The sequence below is a fragment of the Macrosteles quadrilineatus genome, unplaced genomic scaffold (assembly GCF_028750875.1).
Source record: "Macrosteles quadrilineatus isolate MER2022 unplaced genomic scaffold, UCM_ALF_1.0 Scaffold_54__1_contigs__length_841927, whole genome shotgun sequence".
Lineage (NCBI taxonomy): Eukaryota > Metazoa > Arthropoda > Insecta > Hemiptera > Cicadellidae > Macrosteles > Macrosteles quadrilineatus.
The window spans coordinates 562,563-578,012 of record NW_026542647.1 but is presented as its reverse complement, the minus strand read 5'-3'; positions in this window follow the sequence as shown (position 1 = coordinate 578,012).

Genomic DNA, 15,450 nt, shown 5'->3' with positions numbered 1-15,450 from the left:
TTTCGTCATGGAAGAGCATGGAGTAGTTGTGTATAGTTTATGGAAATGTCGTAAGTGTTTTTGGAGGTGTTACAAAACATAGGGGTTTAACTTAAAAACTACAATCCTGCTGATCTGGCTAAGAATATGAAATTCAAAATTAAAATATGTTTATTCAATTAGTAGTTCAATTTAAAATAACTTGGTAAATGAGTGAAAAGGTGTTTGCCAGGTGGTCGGTTCGATCATGTGAAAAGTTAACACATACAGGTTCGAAATTGAATTGTCCACAGGCTTGGTTTTACAGTTCGAAAATGAATGGACCAAGCCATCCTTTATTACTGGCCCTTAAATACTATAATTGCTATAAATGATTTTTTTCCCCGTTCAATGCTGTAAATGACCACTATAAATGATCCAGGCTCAAGAGCCAATTGCTCTTAGTCAGTAATAAAGCTGTCATGTTATGAATTCAACATTAATCCTTCACTATCTAAAATATCATTATCTTCACCTTAAAATAGGCTCTCAAGTGTGTTGAAATCGTATGGACCGAAGATCCTTAAGTTAAATTTTGGTACGAAACTCACTATAACTTAATACTCGTATGTAATACTCGTAAAATTGTTTACTTTTTTTAAGTCCCTGTTTTACTAAAAATTAACTATTTCTGTGGTGGTTCAAAAAGCTTTACACATCAGGTGTAAGGGTAGTCTCCTATATCACATCTCATAACATCCTATATCTTAGAACATTAACAGTAAAAGTTTCTGTCGTATTTATTGAAATTGTTTTCACAAGGAATCAACTACGCCAAATGACATCACATGGCCTGGCAATTATGAAAGCACAGTTACTTTGGGAAAAGTAAGGGAGTAACAGAAGAATGTACGAAAGGAAGTGAAACAGTGCGACAGAGGGGAGGGGAGATAAATTTACAAATCCTTTTAGCAAATTTTCCATATAGGAAATAAGCTATTACCTCAGTACTCATGATAAGACCTGGACCAGGGACCGATATAATTTTTCGTTTTGAGGTCCCTAGAGGCCAAAAACACCATCCGTTCAAATTCATATATATTTTATTTATATGTGTCCGTTAGCGCGATAACTCAAGCAAAAATGATCCGATTTTTATGAAATTTGGTACAAACATGTAAACCTACGTTTATTCGAACAAGTTCGTGAACCCGCATAATCGGACTATGGGAACGGAGGTTTATGGGAGGTTTTATGGGGTAAACATGGGTTTTCCCCATTTTTGACCCTAAAAACAAAAGAAATTGCAATTTCTTTTCAAACCGTTTTGTAGAGCTTAAAAAACAAATAATTTAGTATATTAACCGCTTTTGTATGCCTAACGGTCACGGAGAAAATTCAAAAATAGTGTAATTTAAAATTTCCATGTTATTCTTATGGAGAAAATGAAAGCTGTTGTAGTTTACTTGTTTATGGATATATGTTGATAACATTTGGCAAATTTAATTACTTCATCCTATACTATTGACGTATGGTCAAAAACACTTTTTACCTTCCCCGTAGCAGCAAAAATAAGCACTCGTTAAATCTAATGTTATTTAAATTGGGAATAAATATGTCTTATTTATGGAAATATTTTAGTAATAATGTAATCCGACAAGTTGAAATTCGCTTAGTCTGCAGGTGTGCTGCGGCGGGGGTATTTTACCTATCCTGAGTAAGACAAAAGGTCCACTCTTCCTCCAGCTTGGGATAATCAAACACACAAACAAAAGGAGTTTAGAGTTATAGGCTATGGAAATCAAAACTTTACCTTTAATGACAAGTTAAAATGCTTAATGTATAACAATACAGTTGAAGATATTTAGTAGCAACGTCAAGTCTGTGTAGAGAGCTGTGGAAAGCTACAGATGAAGAACCTGTAGATATACAGATTTAAAAACGCAAGTGGCTATGGATTGTACACACTCTTCGTAAAGATCCAGATACTGTAGAGAGGCAGGCCCTGAGCTGGAATCCCCTGGGGCATAGACAAAGAGGAAGGCCTAGATTTACCCGGAGAAGAACTATAGAAGAAGAAATCAAAGATGCAGCGACAAACTGGAGGGAAGTGAGAGCCTTGGCTGCCAACCGAGTCCGATGGCGTTGTTTCGTGGAGGCCCTATGCTCCGTGCAGGAGTGAAAGGAGATAAGTCAAAGTAAGTCAGTAAAAATACAGAAATGTCTACAAAAGAGTTAACTAACACTGACAGTTAGTTAAGTAATAATATTATTAAAAAATGGTTATCACTCTAAACTGCAATGGAATCGTATAACAAAAATGAGGACACGTAATTGTAATACTTTACTAAACAGTAATAACTGAAAAAACCTCCTCAGTAGCAAACCTGCAGACTAAGCGTATTTCCATTGAAAGCCTGGTCGGATTTCCACTGAAATATTCCTCCAAACATTTAGATATATTCCTAATTTAAATAACATTACGTTTAGGTTTAGGTACTTAAGTTTGGTGCTACAAGGAATGGCATAAAATTATAATTCTGAACCTTTATTGCCTTAATTTTGGGCCATTATAAACGGTCTAAAACTGCGCATTTCTGCAATCGAAGCGACAAGGGACACGTTTTCTGTAAGCAATTCAGCTATAGCAATATCTATTTGTTCTACACCCGATTTCTGAAAACAGTTATCACAAGCCCACAACGTCTTTCTCTAAAATAAAAACTCTTCTTTCGAAGCATCATCTCACTTGAAATTTAACACATCTTTAAATTTAGAAAGTCCGCAAAGGGATACCATTTCGTATGGTTTTCTATAATGTAGTGATAGGTGTTACTGGGGTCTCATCAAGCTCATTTTTTTTTACATTGAAAACACATATAAAGAGAGGGAAGTGAGGAGGATTGACTAATTCCTTATTTTTATCCTGATCTGAGTTAGACCAAATATCCACTCTTCCCAGAGCATCATCAAATACACAACCGATATGTTTACAGAGTTTCGGGCTATGGAAAATATAATAATTACCTCTAAAAGTGAAAATATTAACCATGTAACAATACAAAAGTATATAAAGATTTAACTAACACTTACAAAATCGAAACATATTACATTGATATCTGATTTTATCATAGAGTGAGAAAGAGAGGGAGAGACTGAGGGAGAGAGAGAGTGAGTGAGGGGGAGGGAGAGAAGGAGAGCGCACGCTCACGGTGCAATTAGGGAAGGTAGAACAAATGCCCATTACTGTAATGAGCAAGGTACGAGGGGGACGAGGAGGGGGAGATGACCCGTGTCCGGTTCCAGTGGCCAGTGGCGTGAAGCGTGTAAAGGTAGTATTTGAGCTTTTTATTATGATCCATCAGGGGTCAGAGGCGAGAGGTTGCGGTATAGAGGTCTGATGAGTCACTCACACTTACACCTGGCTCTGAAATATAGATTCTACATTGACTTTTGACCTCTGGTCATCGTCATGCACTCTATGCGGTTGGTGACTGAATATTGACGGAGGTTGGTTCTTTGGGGGTTCTTCATGGTGTCAACTAGGCATTAGTGTAATTTGTAAATCTACACACAATATCTAGTCATCTTCAAGCAACAATTCTATGTTTTGTCCGATCTATGTATTTTTGTCAGTTTTATTTAGCATGTAACTTGTACGTTTGTTGTTTTTGCATATACAATAGAATTTAAACAAGTCTATTAGTACCTACCAAATGTTATATAGTTGTTTAGTTTATTGAGTATTAGTGAATTTCCCTATAGAGGTAGCTATTACCGTAGGTCTAATGGTAAGACCTACCCCATGACCGATTTACTTTTTCATTAAACGATATCCATTAAATGTCCTAATGTAGTGCATATCAGTTACAGTACATTAGTAAGTTGTGGAAAAGGATGGAACCTGTTGTAGAGTATTAAGTTCCATTCTTTTCAACGACTTAACAGGTTAAAATATGCATTAAAGAGTATTTTCAGGAGCTCATCTCTTACCTTTCACGTCTCTGACTATAACCATTCACAGGGTCAATAAAAGATAACTAGCTTTATCTAACCATAAGTTCCCGATATAGAACAAGGTAGAACCCTATCGCTCGATCCTTCTTTTCACAGTTGGAGTGCCAGCAACAACATTCGTCTTCGTTAATGTCGGCCCTCATTTTTCACCAAGGGTTGATTCATGGCAGAGGCGATGTTTCAGCATACTCAGTTACTTCTGCGCGTTTTGAATGCCGACCCAGTTTTTAGTCGGTGATCAGCGATGAGCTGATTTTAATCGGATCCTACTCCAGTTCTGGCCGACACAAGGACACTTCCTTCGATTTGGCAATCAGTTCTCAGAAGAATAATTACTAAATCAAATTATTATAGATCATTTGTCACTTGGGAGAAATGTTCATTTGCATTTGAAAATTGACTTTATACACGTAACATATGACAAGTATTAGTAATGTCACTCAACTTTCTCGATCCTGGTAATTCCTGTTGGGATGGTAAACTATATAATTCGGCGTTTGATGGAATTAACAGTATTATTTACTATTCGGGCTTGATCAACAAGGTTTACGGTTATGTTTATAAAATCAGAGTTACGCATTGAAATTATAATACTGCGTCAATCATATAATTTCATTATGAGTCTGTGAAACCAAGGGCTGTCGTAGGCTCGTGTCCAATTTAACAGTACCACCCACTAGTTAATCTTAAACTGTAGCCTACTGGCTCACCTCTTACCTGACGAGTTGAACCGTTCAACGCATAGGTCTGAGGTCCATGTGGATTGGTGAATTTAAGGTCAAAGAGGCCACCAATCTCTAAAATAAATATAGGAAAGTGTAAATTAATAATATTTTTTAACAGGCGTCAAATTGCCACTAGGTTACTTGGCAATAGTCTGGACTCCAGATATATCTGGAATTAAAATCGAGCTGTGGTAATATTGCTTTTTTCATTTGTTGCTCACAAAGGTGTTTTTTCATTGTATGTGATGGCGTGTATCTGAGTATTTCTGCGTGTGCGGTGAGTATGTGTTCGTTAGTGTATGTAAGTGTGCGGCGTGCGTGCGTATGCGAGCCTCGATTGCGCCAGTCAAGTCACTTCTATAGCTGGACGTAATTGCCAAGCACTTCTCGATCCACATTCACACTCTAATAACTATCACTGACGAAATAGTCCGTGATCTGACATATTAACATTTTTTGCGCCTCGTGTGCGACTTAATAAGCACATAATTGGTAATTGTATTTAATATCGCATAAACCGTATAATGGTGGGTTAAGGCAATCATAACTTATCGCCTAAAATATAGAGTGTAATTGATACTGACACTTTTTACCCTCGCCGAAACGGGAACACTAGGGCTAGATAGGGAAAGAACTTTTTCATGTTTCAATTATTACTTATATGTAAACCAAAAATGTGAGATCGGGGACTTAGTTTAGAAAACGTGGTAACAATATTAAATGGATAAACCAGAACATGATACTCCCTTCTAATATAAAAATAAAGAAATTGTTGGGTGATTCGGACAGTTTCTCTTTAAAACCATTTGTGATTCTTTCATAAAAATGGTTTCTTCCGTAGATACTGTACCAACAAAAAGTGAATAGAGGATTACTATTACAATTAGTCAGACTTAAGTAGCTTTTGATGTAAACCAGGTGAGTGTGTACACAAAAACTAATTGTAATGTTACTAAAAATAGATAAGCCTACAAAAATGTATGGATAGTAAAATAGAGCATGTTTACAGGATATATGAAGCTATTGGTAAGAAGTACGAAGTAAACAATACAGATCTCCTAAACATCCTGCAAAGTTTCACATCACACAAATGTAAATTCGTTATAAAACATCAAACATGCACGCTCAATTAAGGAAATTGTGATTCCCGCGAAACTAAATGATTGATGTTACATAAACGCAATGACACCATGACTTTTCTAAGTATATTTTCAAATATATTTGAACTTCCTGAGCTTTTTTCATTTGGTTCTCGATGTCGTCGTATGCTGTGGGTAGGTAACAGAACTAGTTATTGGTATTACCGATTTTACACACTATACATGGTATCCTGTAAGTAAATACAAAGAATTCAGGAACAAGTTTATTTAGTCAAAATAAAACTTTTCTTTTATCTTTTTATTTTGACCCAATAAAACTGTTCCTAAATTCTTTTTACTTACTTACAGGACACCCTGTATATTTTTAATTTGTTGGGAAATACTTAGTATTAATTGCTAAGTAAGCGTTTTAAACAGAATGTTATGGCCCAATTAATATTACCCCCTTCAATTTATATTGCTTATCACCATTGAATATATAACACTATAGTGTTATATATTCTATGCTATCTTATATGACAATCCAACCCCAATATATATTTATATAAACAGACTAAAACACGCATATACAGAGAGAAGTAAAACTGTCACCTATGTACAGAATAAGAAAGAAGTGAAACTGTTTTGAGCATTATGAGGAGAATCAGTTACAACAATAGCATAATGAAGTAAGTGTAGTTTACTCCAAGTTTAAACTTAAAACATTATTTACTTATTTATCAAAACCTTTATTCGTTGAAACATATTAAAAACACGGAATGTAATTAAAGATGTTATTAGTATAACGATTTAAAAAAGTTACAATAGTAAAAAACAAATTAATTTGAGTGCTTGTACCCTCTACAGTGATTTCCACCATAAGTGGTGTTTGCAACGTACTGTTCTTATAACTAACACAGCACAATTATTATAAAAAGTATCAGTTGCTTTAGTTTATTCCTGCATACTAATAAAACATATTTAGATTATCATGTTTTTCCTGTTTCTGTACGCACGATAGCAACCAACAAGTCCTGTCTAAGCATACGATATGGCACTAATATAAGTAAATAGCATATAATCAATTTTATATGTACCAAATACCGAAACCAAAATTTGTTGGTGTTGTAGTAAATAAAACTACTATAAATCATACCTCTCATTGGAAAATGTATGTATAACTTATTATACATTAAAATTTATATTTACTTATTATATAGGTATATATATACTAGGTATATATATACCTATATATATATAGGTATATATTTACTTATTATATGTATGTATTTTTAATATTCACTCGACATGACGAATCTCACCATTACACTCGCTCTTATTTTTAGTAAGTACTTTCATTCCAATCAATTTTGGAGTGCTGTAATCGCAAGACTAGATATTGTGGGTGTGTGGTGTAACATATAATTATTTTGAAACCCGTTCAATCGGTTACTTTTCCTGGAGATGAAACATTATTGTCCTAGTTGTTGTAAATGGAATTACATACGTTTTGTTATTTTCTGTATTTTATTTTATTGTCATTATTTATTACTTTAATGTTTTATTTGGATCTGTGGAAAACGTTAATTTCATTGTTTTAAATTCTTTGAATACAAATTTGCCATCATGTATGTTTAATTTGTATACATAGCATTAATGTATTATTTGTTTTTGTTCTCCAGTACGTCTTTTAGATTGTAATGGTTTCTTAACACGAGAAAATGAGGAACCTATAACTATTCATTCTCAATTTGTATTGGTTATAACTATGTCTTGTATTCTATGTAATGTATATTATTTGCCAATTGTTATTTTGTTGTATTGTAGAATAAATAAAGATATTTTGAATTGAATTGAATCCATTTATCTAATTTACGAAAGTACAAATCCAGTTTAGAACGTTTGAATGTCCTGCTAATGAAGCATTTTTGGCAGATGATCATTCAAACAACTGCACGACAAGTGAAACGGGTCGGTAATGTTAATTGAACACGGGAGACGAGTTTTTTGCAAAACTCAAGAGTGGTGTAGGAGCTAATGGTGAAGTCGAAAAAACTGGAGCCACTTTTTACGTGTTTGTTTCCTCCATAATGCCCGTATTGGGGCCACTGTTTATCATCTTGCCAACGCTTTATACATCATCTTCGTATAGAGGTCACCTATTGGCACCACGCAATACGCATGTGTGATCAGATCTGGGCCACCCCCCCCCCCCCCCGTCTACCAGGTTATTGTATTTGTCACATTGACAGCCCGTAATTAGTCTTTTATAAAATGAGAGTTTAGTGACAAGTAGGGTCAGAAAGGTGAAATAGAAAAATAATGCCTCTTTGCGGTGTCGTACTTACTCAAAACAAGTTGCGAAACGCTGTTTCATTTGACAATTCATTGCGCCTTCTGTATGTTTAAAGTATTTATGGTTTGTGAGTAATAAAATGGCCAATTACCTATAATACTTCAACCATAATATAATATCAAATAGGGGTGGCAGTTGTAATGTTATGGGAATTTTTCTATACAAGCCGAGCTAACTTTTTGTTGTATCACTATATTTTAAGAACATTATTGTATCATTGCAAGAAGTTTTTTGTTGTTGGGTCATCTAATACATGTCCTAGTCGTAGACGACTGACTTAAGAATGTCGTGTGATTTAATGTTTTCACCTTTGATTTAGCCAATCGTTTTTTGTAAATCTCGTACGGTTTAGAGAACTTCTGTATAATGCCCTATTATATGCAAAAGAAAAATCGTTTCTTACTTACCGACCTTCTTCACCTGTATCACAGTAGGCTACTTTACAGCCTACTGGAGACGAATACACTTTTCCATGGTCCACTGATGCATTGTACATCACTGAATTATGATTACTTAAGAGTTTGTGATAACAGCTCAAAATCGCAGTTTCCATTACTACTGGCACCTCATACCATGACCTACACATAAAAAACTATTATGAGGTCAACTATCTTCAAAGATAACAATGTCTTTATCTATAAGGTAGAGGCTATATGTTTACTTTAACCTAGAAATAGTGGAAATCGTTGACCAATTGGTCCTAACGTACGTTTTAAATTTTACTTTGGAAATGTTAACTAAATATAAGAATGTAAGCAATATGAGTTAAATATAACATTTGTTTAAAAAAGAACATACAGGGATTCAGGAATAAATGTAGACGATTCATTAAAAATATATAATATTTAGAACTACATTAAATATGTAAATATCTAAATACCTCGATGTAAAATGCAAACATATTTTATATTGATTCAATCTTTTTGTTCAAATAACTATAACTTGTTTTACATTTGTATATTGTAATACTTAAATATTTATGGATATATGCATAAAGAAATTGAATCTGTGCCTAATTACTATGATATATTCTAATTTAATTATTGTAAAGTTGAAACGACAACCCAACGTCGTTCAGAGGCTTATTGGGAGATAAAAGTCAATAACCAGTTCATTCGTTGATTTCTGGACTAAAGTTTTCCCTGAATATAGTTATATAACATCTAGGTCTACTGTATAACGACGATCTTTCCAGTCAACCTTTTAAAGTAAAAATGCTTAACATGAAGGTTTTAAACTTTATTAGTTGATTGGGATTATTTATTAGTGAATGATATTGGCAATATTAAAGTGAAGTTGGTTATTTTTCTTAATTGCACTAAATCATACTGTATAAAGGATGCTCGATGTGTACTAAACGATACATTACATGATGACCATGCAAACATGGGTAAAACACCGGTGAAATGTTTAACTGTGATATTAGACATATAAGTAGGAGGTAGGTAGGGATTTTAAACTCACTAACCCATCTTAATCTTGGCAATTACATTTTTAACTTTATGGAAAACCTTGTAAACACATCGACGAATTTTTCTTACTAAACCTGCAGGTCGAAATTAGTTTTTAAAATGTCGTTTTTAATGCATGCGTTGCGGGAAAGTAGCATTTTTGCTTTCTAGGGAGCAAAAATAATGTTTAGTCTCTAGGGAGTAAAAATCAGCTGTTGTAAATAGTTGTAAACTTCGATTGTGGCAATCGTATCGATCCAAATTATTTATCAATTGATTTATTAGGTAATGTTTTAGCCTATTGTTGTCGATTTATCGACATATAGATGGTATAATGTACTGTAGCAAAATCGTATTAGACGAAACGAATGAATCACTTATTAAACAGCTGCTTGTTTCCATTAGCAAATTAAATTGATGCAAGTTAGAAGTAGTTTTGAGAGGTTACTCTAAATGAAATTTTGTTCAAATAAAGGTGCGATATGACGAAAAATATAGTTCAACACACGGGCAAAAGGTGACTTTTTAACCCTCGCTCATTTTCCGACCTCGGCTTCGCATCGATCGTAAAACTTGACCTCGAGTCAAAAAGAGTCACTTAAGGCCCTAGTGATTTGAATACTTAATGTATTTTACGCTTGTAATGAATAATTTGATTTTCTTACTATTAAATATCCCCACCGAAGCAAACCTTCAGACTAAATGAATTTCCATTTACCGAAAACGTAAAAATTCCCCAGGGTACTTGGTTGGTTTTAGTTTTTTTCACGAAAATATTTCGTTAAGCCAGTAACATTGATTTCATATTTAAATAACATAAGTGTGTTTATAGTTTAATGTTAATACCTTAGTATGAAATGAGTAAAGATGGCTCATTTGATTAAAATGTATCCATTAAAACTGTTTACTATTCCCCATAACAATAACAAAGTAATTTCAAAATTACAGTTTTTCTTTTTGAATTTTCTAAGTAACCGTTTAACGTACAACAACTTTTCAAAATACATTATTATTTTTCGAGCTCTACACTTTGGTTATAATGGAAATTTGGAACGTTTATGTGTAATGTTTATGTATTGGTCATTATATTTATATTTATTAACGAAAAGTGTTTTTGACTCTGGAGACACCAAAATAAAAAAGTAAATCGGTCCCAGGTCTTATCGCGCCACCTATGGTAATAGCTTCTTCCCTATAGAAGAAATTCACTAAAAGCTGTCTATAGAATCGGTGAGACAAATATGCAATTGTAACATTTACCTATTCAAACCCATAATCATTGGTCTTAAAAGAATACAATACCTCAATGAACGATATTACTAATAATATAAATTCCATGTTGATTTATCTAGCACTTTTCACGCATAATTCATTAATATATATTTCTACAGAATTGTGACTTTTACCAGACCGTTTCACGGATGGCGAAACTGAAAGCCAATTGCCGAGAGTGAATCTTGACATTAAGCTGAAACCTGACATAAAAGGCTAGGCTAAGTATGGAACCTATTTTCTATATCCTTCAACGACGATTGCCATCATTTCACCTCCATAACGAGTGATATCACTCCTTTTACCACGGGAAGGAGACACCGTTGATTGTGAGGATATCTCGCTAAGACTGGGATGTATACACATCAAATTTATGAATTGATGGGCACGCCAAATAAAAATACTGTAACTTTATTTTTCCCGATTCGACTGGGAATTTAAGAAGTCTTACCTAGAAAAGATGTTTTAAGAAACTATGTTGCCATTGTCATTGTGCAAGTTTACTCTAATTTTTAATTAATTCGATAACAGTAAGAATCGCAAACATAAGCTTAATTTGTAATTGTCACTCATTAAACTATCTTGATTACATCTCCGAATTCGAGCATTTAAATTAATGTAGAAGAAGTACAATCGGAATCAAAAAGTAAGGCTCACAAGATGAAACTATTCCAAAATGGTCCACGTAACACAATAAGATTATGGTAATGGCCCATGGATTATGGTTATGGATAAGGATATTCCAATACGAATACGGTATCTAAATTTATCATGCTTAGTAATACATGGTCTATTTGCTTTTGCAGGTTTCTAGTCATTTGCTTAGTTATAACTTATAAGTTTGTCTTTGTCTAGATTATTAAACTTGTATACTAATTTCCACTGTTTATTTTATATTTTAAAAATAAGCTTTTTGTTGGTATTTAGTTTTTGTTGATAAACTATAGTTTGTTTATAATCACCTCTTTCTCTTATGTCTTGCCATGTTTTTACGACTAGCCATCCTGAATTATTGTAAAGTTAAGTTTAAAATTTGTAAAACATGGATATATACGTTAAAATGAATAAATTAATAACTTATTAGATTGCAAAAATGTGCTCACAGGTTAAGATTTAATCATATGGGCATTATATAATCGCACTGGGAGCAAGCTCGTCTAGTGTTAGAATACAAGACTTTGGTTCCCGATGTTTTGGGATAAAATACCGTCAATCACTAATGGTTTTAGCTAAGTGATAATGATGTAGCTCTCTAGTCCTAAACTGAAGTAACAAGTAAAGCGGTTCCAGGATAGGGCCTAACGTCTTATAATGTGGTGGAGGGGCGAAAAAATAACGGCACAAAATTCTATTGAAGACATTATATATATAGCCGTCAGTTTGAGGTGTGAGAGATTCTGTGTGTGTGAGCGTGTATGCGGGTGCGTGAGTCGCGCAGCACTTTTCATCAACTAATGGGGTCGCCTCGCGTGCGCCGTAATGACCAAGTTAAACACCAACACGGCCGCGATGCTCTCAGCTCTCTATGATTCATAATGTACATCAATTATCAACTCTTTACCAGTACCTCATTCTACACAAAATTGTCGTTCCTTCTTGTGTAAACTTCGTGTTTTCTCCATCAAAGGTAACACAAGACTGTTGCATATCTTGCAATTTTCTTTTGTCGAAATGGGGTCAGAATTAGTTTAAGATGTCATTGTTTTGCTTTATGTAACAAAATTATTGAAACATTAAAAGAGGATGAAGAACAATGATTAGCAGAGAAAAGGAAAGATTATACACATATTCACTTCATGTATATGGAGTACAATGGCCAGGACAGGGTAGAGGGATGACATTCACTTCATGGATATGGAGTACAATGGTCAGGAGAGGGTAGAGGGATGATATTCACTTCATGTATATGGAGTACAATGGTCAGGAGAGGGTAGAGGGATGATATTCACTTCATGTATATGGAGTACAATGGTCAGGAGAGGGTAGAGGGATGATATTCACTTCATGTATATGGAGTACAATGGTCAGGAGAGGGTAGAGGGATGATATTCACTTCATGGATATGGAGTACAATGGTCAGGAGAGGGTAGAGGGATGATATTCACTTCATGGATATGGAGTACAATGGAGTACCGGGGTAGAGGGTAGAGGGATGATATTCACTTCATGGATATGGAGTACAATGGTCAGGAGAGGGTAGAGGGATGATATTCACTTCATGGATATGGAGTACAATGGTCAGGAGAGGGTAGAGGGATGATATTCACTTCATGGATATGGAGTACAATGGTCAGGAGAGGGTAGAGGGATGATATTCACTTCATGTATATGGAGTACAATGGTCAGGAGAGGGTAGAGGGATGATATTCACTTCATGGATATGGAGTACAATGGTCAGGAGAGGGTAGAGGGATGATATTCACTTCATGGATATGGAGTACAATGGTCAGTAGAGGGTAGAGGGATGACATTCACTTCATGGATATGGAGTACAATGGTCAGGAGAGGGTAGAGGGATGATATTCACTTCATGGATATGGAGTACAATGGTCAGGAGAGGGTAGAGGGATGATATTCACTTCATGGATATGGAGTACAATGGTCAGTAGAGGGTAGAGGGATGACATTCACTTCATGGATATGGAGTACAATGGTCAGGAGAGGGTAGAGGGATGATATTCACTTCATGGATATGGAGTACAATGGTCAGGAGAGGGTAGAGGGATGATATTCACTTCATGGATATGGAGTACAATGGTCAGGAGAGGGTAGAGGGATGATATACACCATCGTGGAGGTGGAGGTGTGACGGCCGTGGATGTCTAGACGTAACAGGGTCAGTTGAGCAAGTCGAGCAGTCAGTTGCGCCACGGTGGCCAGCTAAAGTTCACAAGTCGGATGTGTTTGGTTTAATCTCGGTTATAATACATGTTAATGAGTGCAGGTCAGGCGCTTCTGGCCAATCCTTGGCATCCTTCAGATGCCAATACGAGCGCAGTCGCCCTTCTAAATATCACTTGTTTTGTACGGTCTCGATAAATGATCGATCCACGGCTCGATCGTACGTCCCTCAAACTTTTAAGACGTCCTTCTATACTTATTCATTATATGAAACATTGTGAACTTTGTTAGTTGTGTATCTTTTTTAAGTGAGTACTTACACATAAGTAACACTTAAGGTGACACAGTACTCCCTATCCCGCCCATGTTAAAATTACAGTTTTTAGGTACACATAACTTTTACAAATACTAACATATCAACTTGAAATTTTTGTACTAAGTTTAATACATTATCACCAACAATAATATGAAGCAAAAAAGGTTTTTGAGCAAAATTAAATCGTTAGTATGATTTTAAAAATTTTATAAAATATTTTGTATTTTTTAATATAAAACATTTTTTATTTCAAAGGTTTTTGGTTGTCATTGAAACTGATTCGTATTATTGTTCCTTATCATATGAGGAACACACACACCAATTTTTATTGAAATTGGATTATAATTGAGGAAGAAAAGTGTACCTGACTAAAAACCACTTGACTTTCGGAAAACGACAAAAGTACGCCCTGTCACGGGTAGTAGTAGGACTCTTGGGCATGCTAAAGTAAGAGTGTATAAAAGTCGCTGTATAGCTTAAAATAATTTTTTCTTCCATAATATTTGGTATGTACGTGTTCAGGAAAGTGTATTCTACAAAACTAAATAATAAACATTTTTTAAAAAATTTAATATTTGACGGCGTACCCTCTGTGTCTTGATTAGTAGTAGGACCTTGGACATGCTAAATTAGGCTGCAATAGTTTATAAAAGTAGTTGAAAATTTTAAAAAATAATTTTTTTTCTTCCCTTATTTTTATTATCTACGTGTTCAGAAAAGTCTGTTCTACAAAACTAAATAATAAAAAAAAAATAAAAAAAATTTACATTTGAGTACTGTGTTACCTTAAGTTTGCTCCTACAAGGAAGGTAATAAAGAGTTTTTTTTAGTGATATTATGTTGGTTTGGTATCAAGTAAACAAGTTTGCCATATATTTTTATCCAGATATATCCATAAACAAGTGAACTACGACATGTTCCTTATTTTCCATAAGAATAATTTGAACTTTAATAATTTACGAACATGATTTTTTTTAAATTTTCTCCGAAACAATAAAGCGTACAAGCATTAGTATTCAAAATATTTTTAAGCTCTACGAAATTGTATGGAAAGTAATCGCAACATTTTATGTTTTTTTTGCCAAAATGAGTAAACACAATTTATACCAAATAAAACCCAAAGCTCGGACATGCTGGTTGGTGAACCTTTTTGAACAAACTTGGGTTTCCGTGTTTGTACCGAATTTAATCAAACTCTGATTATTTTTGTTCGAGACATCGTGCTAAAGCGCACACAAACACACACATACACATACAAAACTATACATATAAATTTCAACGAATGAAGTTTTGGGGCTCTTGTGACATCCAAACAAACAAAATTGGACCTTCGGTAACAGTTTATGCATCGTAGAGGAAATTCGCTAAAATTACAAACTTCATCTGTTTTTAAACTAAAGTCATAACACTCATGTATTGACCGAAATTGGTTGCA